Consider the following 7,375-nt stretch of genomic DNA (forward strand, 5'->3'; position numbering starts at 1 on the left):
GTGCATTATCTGAGAGTAAATGAAAATCTGTGCTGCTGATGTGTACTGATACAGCACTTTTAAAAAAGACATTTGTTATCTCTGACTTGGGTAGGTAAGGCCTAACTGCTTGACTTGTATCATTCCCTGTTTGTCAGAAATACCAGGCCATGTTCATCGCAGTTCATAAGGTCTGGAGGGTCCTATTCTGCACTTTGAGAGGAAACACTGCTGGTTACTTTATCTAGTACAGTGTGGGTGTTTTTTTCTTTTTTTAGGAGCTAGCAGAATAATCATGTCTTGTGATTTTAATCAGAGAAATGAGAATCTGTGCACTTCCTCTCATTTTGTATCAGACACCTGTTTTTCTGAAGTGTAAATCTCAGTTGAAATGTAACATTCTTCCTTCCAAAAGGAGGATTGTTATGGAGAGAAAAGGAGGGAGCATTAGAGGTGCTGTCAGTCCTTTATCAATCGTTTTATGTATCAGCAAAACCAAGATCGCTTGCTTTTTTCTGTGCCTCAGATAAATACTGCCCGTTTTCTCTGCCCTGAAATGAAGGGGCTGGAGAACAAGTCTTATGAGGAGCGGCTGAGGGCACTGGGGTTGTTCAGCCTTGAGAAGAGGAGGCTGAAGGAAGACCATTTTGCTCCCTACAACTACCTGAAAGGAGGTTGTAGAGAGGAGGGTGCTGGCCTCTTCTCCCAAGTGACAGGGGACGGGACAAGGGGGAATGGCCTCAAGCTCTGCCAGGGGAGCTTCAGACTGGATGTCAGGAAAAAATGTTTCACAGAAAGGGTCATGGGGCACTGGCAGAGGCTGCCCAGGGAGGGGGTTGAGTCATCATCCCTGGAGGTATTTAAAAGATGGGTAGATTAAGTGCTCAGGAACATGGTTTAGTGGCAGAAAGGAATGGTTGGACTCAATGATCCAAGAGGTCTTTTCCAACCTGGTGATTCTATGATTCTATGAAGAAGACAAGCTTTAATTGATCCTTGATTTGGATGATTTAACTGAATGTCACTTTTCAGGCTTGTTTGTTTGTATTGTTTCTTTCCCTTCATTCTTGTGTAAAGATTTCCTCATCAGAATAGATTTCAGTGAGAAGCAGATCTCATACAGGAGGAGGAAGACCCCTCTCTGGTTGGGGGTGGTGGATCTGAGTATAGCTGTCTTGCTTTGTAATTGTGTTTTTCTCAGGGTTTAAAGGGGGCAAGAAGACTTCTTGGACTGCTGGCTTGGTTCTACTAAATGCCATTTGAGAAGGACAGAAGAACAGAGAGGACACTGGGGATGGACTAATTTTATCGGAGATGATTAAGTGCACTAACAGGCACAATGAGACTGATCTTGACCCAGACTGTGTGGTATAGGCCCCTCACACCAACTGGTCCTTGTGCCACATTCAGAGGCTGACTGCATTCAAGAAAAGCTTGAAGCTTGTATGTATGTTTGTGGTCACATACGTATATGCCGATGCAGACATCCTTGCTGAAAAGAAAAAGAGTACTGCAGCTGTGGAAGTGGTGGGATCATAGGCCAATTTGTGTTCCTTAGCATTTTGTCACCTGACTGTGGGAGATCTTTACTGGTACAAGTTCAGTGTTGGAGATGGGGATGAGGCAGATTAAACAGCGAGATCAAAATAGATGAACAAAGGGGATATCCTTATGTGTCTGTGTGCAGAGGTGAAATGACTCATCTCTGATACTGTTATATGGGCCAGTGAAAGCAAAGAGAAGGCAAAACAAAGGAAAATAAGAAACAAAATAGGAGGAGAAATCCCATCAGACTGAGTGTGAGATCCAGGGGCTCTTGATGCTGCGTGGGAGTGAGCTTCCAGGCCTGCAGCTTGAACACCCCGTGTGGTACTGTGGTGCCGGTATAGCAGAGGCCAGCTGCTGCTCTTCCACCACCCATCTTCTTCCCCACCTACGGCACTATTACAGTGGCAGCATAAGCAAGTGGATAAACTCTCCTCTTGTGTTTATGAGAAGCCCATAAAGATTCTGTCCTCTGAATCTGAGCTGCATTTATCCTTTAAACATGTTGCTATAGGACAGTGTTTCTTCTTCACAGACTTGGGCTTGTTTTCCTGCCAGCACTGTGAAACCCCTAGGAAAGCAGAACTAGCAGAAAGCTGCACAGAACACTGCCGTGTTTAGGTAGCGGCCTCTTATTTTTTCCCTTGAAGTGCCATTTTCCCCATCTTTTCCTCCCACCCCAAACAGCTCTGAGAAGGGAATCATCAATGAGCCTGTGAAGAGGGGGTTTATTATTGTGGCTGTGAAGACATCTCCTGTTGCTGTTAGAGGAGAGAGCGCTGAGAACAGAAGTCAATTCCATTTCCTTGCTTTGATAAAAGAACTATATAGAGCAGACACAAGTTGCCTTGTTGTGTGAAGGGGACAGTTTGCCACTTGGGAAAGGAATAATAGGTAAAAGTGATAGTGGAGTCATGGATGACTCAAAGAGGTTCTTTGAATCTGTTGTCATGCTAGAAACTGTGTGGTAGTCTAGTTTTCCTTCGAGGTTGTGTGTTGGCCGGGTGGTCCTTTCCTCGTGCAAGATCTGCTGCACTCCTTTTGTTATGGTGATAATGAATGCCTCGTCTTCCCTCATCTAAAATGCTCTGAAGTGTGTTTTGAGGAAGGTGTTTGGGGTTTTGGGTTTTTTTTTTTTCCTTGTCACTTATGGTTGGCACGAAGTTATGTACCAGCTCACAGCCTCTTTCTTGCAGTGCTGTCTTAATTCTGTGATTCAAGGCAATACTTCTGGATAGCACTTTCCTGCTCGCTAGCGTTGTGTCTGTGCAGCAAACATCTGCTGTTCGGAGAAAAAATCTGAAGTGTCAGCATCTTGTTGGGCTGATTGTCCACCTTTGTCTGTGTGTATTTCCTGGTTAAGTAGGTTGTGTATCTTAACAGAGAGAGGATAACATCTTGAAACTGGTTTGTTTTTTTTTTTCTCCCGCATTTCCTCAGGAACAGGTAGAATTCTGTGCTATAAAGCTTCTTTGTAACCTGGTTTCTAATAGAAAAGACCCAAAGTTAATGTGTTTGCTACTAACTCTGTTGTTGTAGAATATTATTCTTGCTCTATATTTTTATACTACAGCTTTCAAAACTATAGGCTGTAAAGTGAAGCCTTTCTTCAGCTGGTTCAGATAGATGACAGTTGATGAGTGGATACTCAGTAACTGGAAGACTGTGCAGGTATCTGGACATGGCAATAACAGACGTATGCAAAATTACACCTAAGCACCTCTGCATACTGTTACAGGCTAAACCTTTATACAGACATGGCCACTGTAAAAAATCTGACAGCAATAACGTATTTCACTCCTCTTTCTTCTCCTCCCTTCTATAATTACTGCTTTTAAAAATAACCATAGGGACTGTGTTATCTTTATTGATCAAGTTAGAGCAATGAGTGCCAGATCTCTTTGTGCTCCATGCTTACTGTGTAGAGATAAGGGTGAAGATAATATCTGATTTTTGCAGAAGATCTAAGGATCTCTCAAGCCCTGGGTTTTCCAAGGAGAAGACTGAAAATTTTCAAGAAAACTAGAACCTTTTGTTTAATGAAAATTAATTATTACTTAATCAGGACCCTCCTAAAAAGAAAGCTATTGGCTTTTTTTTATTAGCCTTCTTTCTTTTCCTAGCTTTCACAAGTCTTTCACCTGCCCCTTTTAAAGTGTCTCTTACATTAAATGATTTTAGAATATTATCTTTCTGAGGTGTCTTGCAAAGAAGATAATCTATGGTTGTCTTTTGTATCACTATCTCAGAAAAGGAAACCCTTACTTGTGTAACTTTTTAATGGACCTATCCGTTACATCTGTAGTTTGGGCTAGTTCTCAATATCAGACATGCATATTTTTTTTTAGAATTGTGAGTACCTGTTGAAAATCAGGTTGATCCATACATCCTAAGTGGTCTTTAAAAAAAGAAATAAAGGAGTGTTTCCAGAGTGCTTTGTTGGCAAGGACTGCTTCTGTCCCATATTATGATCTACCATGTGTCTGGACCTTTACAATCAGTCCTTTTTCCATTCAGCTTCCACAGCTGAGTGGATGTGAGTGTATTTTGTCGTGCATTAACTTAATTGAGCTGTGTTTAAGGACCGTTCCATATTGTAACTTCGCCTTCTATCATCCTCATGATAAAAGGGTTACACTACAATGCTACTGTTGTTTGATGGAAAAGCCCTGTGAAGCAGCACGTGGTCTCTTTTTGAAGGAACCACCCTCTGTTTGGCTCTCTGCCTGGAGGAACCAAGGCAGATCCTTTCCGGTGGAGGGAGTGCCAGTGTGCCATCATGTTTCCATACCCATAAGCTCAGTGGTGGAGACTCCCATTAGCTGTAAGTGTCAGTATCAGGTGTCCTTCATACTGTCGGGTGAGTGTGATTAAAGCCTTTCCAAGCAGGATCCAGCTGCCGTGACTGTACTCTTGGGCTAAGCTACTGAATTGGTACTGCAATGAATGATGGTTTTTTTTCCTTCTTTTGAGGCCAAGTACAGCTTGTATCTGTAGTGAATTTGATTCTTTGGGAGATTTCTCTGCAGAGTCTGGTAGCTGCCTCTCTTGGCAAAGTGACCATGGTGGCAATATGTTTTCACATCAAATGGTTTCTACGTAAATTCATTGAGAAACATCCCTCATTATCAGGGTATTTGCCTGTGACAAACACATCTAGAGAGCGTCAAAGCTGATCATCTGATATGTTTACACTGATGTTGATTTAATCGTGGATTGAATCCACCAGTTAATCACCAAAATGATGTGTGTTCTGGAGTGATGGCTGGATGAGACTATGAGTGAGCTGGAGTGGCAGTGCAGAGCTGGTGCTAATTTTCCGTGATGCCTCAGCTGTGCCAGAGCCTTCCTGCCTGTGGGCAACATTGATAGCAGTTCAATCAACATTGAACCAGAGAACTGGTTCCACAGCCTCTCCAAATCCTTCCTGGGTCTCAGCCCTGCACTGTACCATGCTCACTTACTGCTGCTGGTTCCCCAATTTAAATAAATTGCTTGTGTGGTTGACTTTGTGATCCTTACTTTACTCAAGTAATATCTCCAACCCTTATTATGTTGCTTCACTTGAGAAGGGTGAGGTTTGTCTTCACCAGAAATGGCTCTGCTTTGAGTGCTTTTTGGGGCAGTTGCAGGAGGCTCTTTTGCAAACAAATCCCTTTTTGTTTTACACTCAAGTGACACATTTAGCTAGGTTTGATTTGCATTGGGATATTTACTTCCAAGCAAAACAGCAGCAGCAGTATAAAACCACAATGTCTGCTCAGTGTTAGAACTGCTTGGGTTCTCTAAAGGTCTTTGAGGCCTGAAAAGCAGTTAACCATCCACAAATTACAAGCACCTCATGAATGGTGTCAGGAGGGGGATGCTGCTGGTGGAGTCGCCCCTGCCTCCCAGTGCTGAACTGGAAGTTGAGACAAGAGGAGCTGGTAACTGGGGCAGAGGCTGCAGTGGGAAATGAGCAGCTTCACAGTTCTGCTCGTGCCACTGCAGACCTGTTCTGAAACCGCACTTGGACAACAGTATCACCTGTGCATGGACAGCATGGACAATGTATAGTGATTTACCCTGTGGGCCTGGGGTTGAAGAGGAAGCTGGAGCAACCTGGGCTGTCCTCTACAGGGAACACAAAGAAACATTTAGCATTATGAGGAGAGGAAGCCAAACCTGTTCTGGAGCAGGCAGCTGTATTTTACCTCCAGCCACCTTTGTGAGCTGACAGGAGTGTCATCATCCTCGCAACAAACTTGTTATTCCCTTTCTATTTCTCCCAGCTTCCTTCTTTCTCCACTTCTCAGCTCCTGCACTGATTATTCCCTCTCTGTTCTCTCTCTTTCGTAGCCTTTTTACCGAAATAATTAAGCCATTGGTACACTTCAGTGACATGTAGTAGAGTCTGCCCCCACCCCTATTTGACAGCCAGGGTGTGCCAGGAAGCCTAAAGCCAGCTAATTGGAAATGATAGGCACAGGAACTTTTGTTAGGGCATGTAGCTATGGCTCTCTTCACCTTTAAAGCACTGGAACTCCTTTTAATGTGGCCTGAATACTGTTGGCTCTGCTCTGTCAGGTGCTCAAGTTATGGTTTAAATACTCTGTATTCCGTGTTTACAGAATGAGAAATAAGAGTTTAATTCGCAGTAAAAGATTTATTCGGTACAGTCTGGGCTAAAGGAGCTCTTGTTCCTGCCAACTGTCTGCTTTTGTTATGCTCCCTACCCTGGGTCATCTTCACCCCAGGAAATGCCATCAGGGAGCTGATAGATTCTTTGCATGTGGGCATTGTTTTTGTTCAACAAGCTGGCAAGGAAAGGGGATTGACTGATTGAGCAGTAAACAAAACGCCTGTGGTGCCATCATGCACGGTGCAAAGATTCTGCTCTATAGGTCAAGAGTCCGTGGGGAATTTTTTGCCCCACTTTTCAGGTGCTGTATCAAATATTCGGCTGAAGTTTTTCCTTTATTGTCAGTATTTTTTTAGGTTAACTACTAGAGTTTCTAAAAATTATGGGAGTCACCTTTGTCTTCTTACTTGAAAGGAAGGTTTTCAACAAAGATGTCTCTGATTTCAAACTTGCTGACCCAACAGAAAATTCAGAGGGTTAGTTGAAGCAGTGAGAAGTAAGTGGAACAAAGTCACTTATAATAGAGATTCAAGAAGATTAATTTCTGGCAAAGGTAATGTTTTCTGTTGTTTTACTATTCTGGAGTGTAGCAACTTGTGAGATGTGTAGAAGATGCAGGAAATAATTTCTTCTTCATTTGACTGTGTTTCGGCCTTAGCTAAAGCTGTGTTTCTTTGTTAAAGTCATAGATAGTTGGGGGTATCCTGAGAGAAGTGAACAACACCTCTAGCAGGATTAGAAACAATAACCCGCAGGACAGGCAGAAATGGAGTCATAATGTAGAATGAAGGACTCTTTGAGTGGAGAAAATAATGTTTTTTCATAAAAGGAATTGATATAAACAATGACTACTAGTCCTCCACATCCACTGGTGACAGGACAAGAGGTCACCAGCTGTGTTTGTAGTAAACAACTAAGCTGATGGACAGCAAAAGAAGTCTTGATCTAGGCATGCTTCATCCTGAGCTAGATAATTATATGTTCCTTCAGCCCTATGCTTGTATTCCTCATCCAAAACATCTTAAGGAAAAAAAAAATATCACGATGTTTCCTGTTTTCCAGTCATCAGGGACCTCACCTGACTGCCATGACTTTTCAAATACCGTGGAGAGTAGCTTGGCAAGTACACCAGCGAGTTCCCGCAGGACTCTGGGATGCATCTCATCAGGTCTCATAGACTTATGTATGTTCAGGTTCCTCAGGTGGTCATGAACATGATCTTCCCTTACA

The sequence above is a fragment of the Cuculus canorus genome, chromosome 1 (genome assembly GCF_017976375.1).
Source record: "Cuculus canorus isolate bCucCan1 chromosome 1, bCucCan1.pri, whole genome shotgun sequence".
NCBI classification, from domain to species: domain Eukaryota; kingdom Metazoa; phylum Chordata; class Aves; order Cuculiformes; family Cuculidae; genus Cuculus; species Cuculus canorus.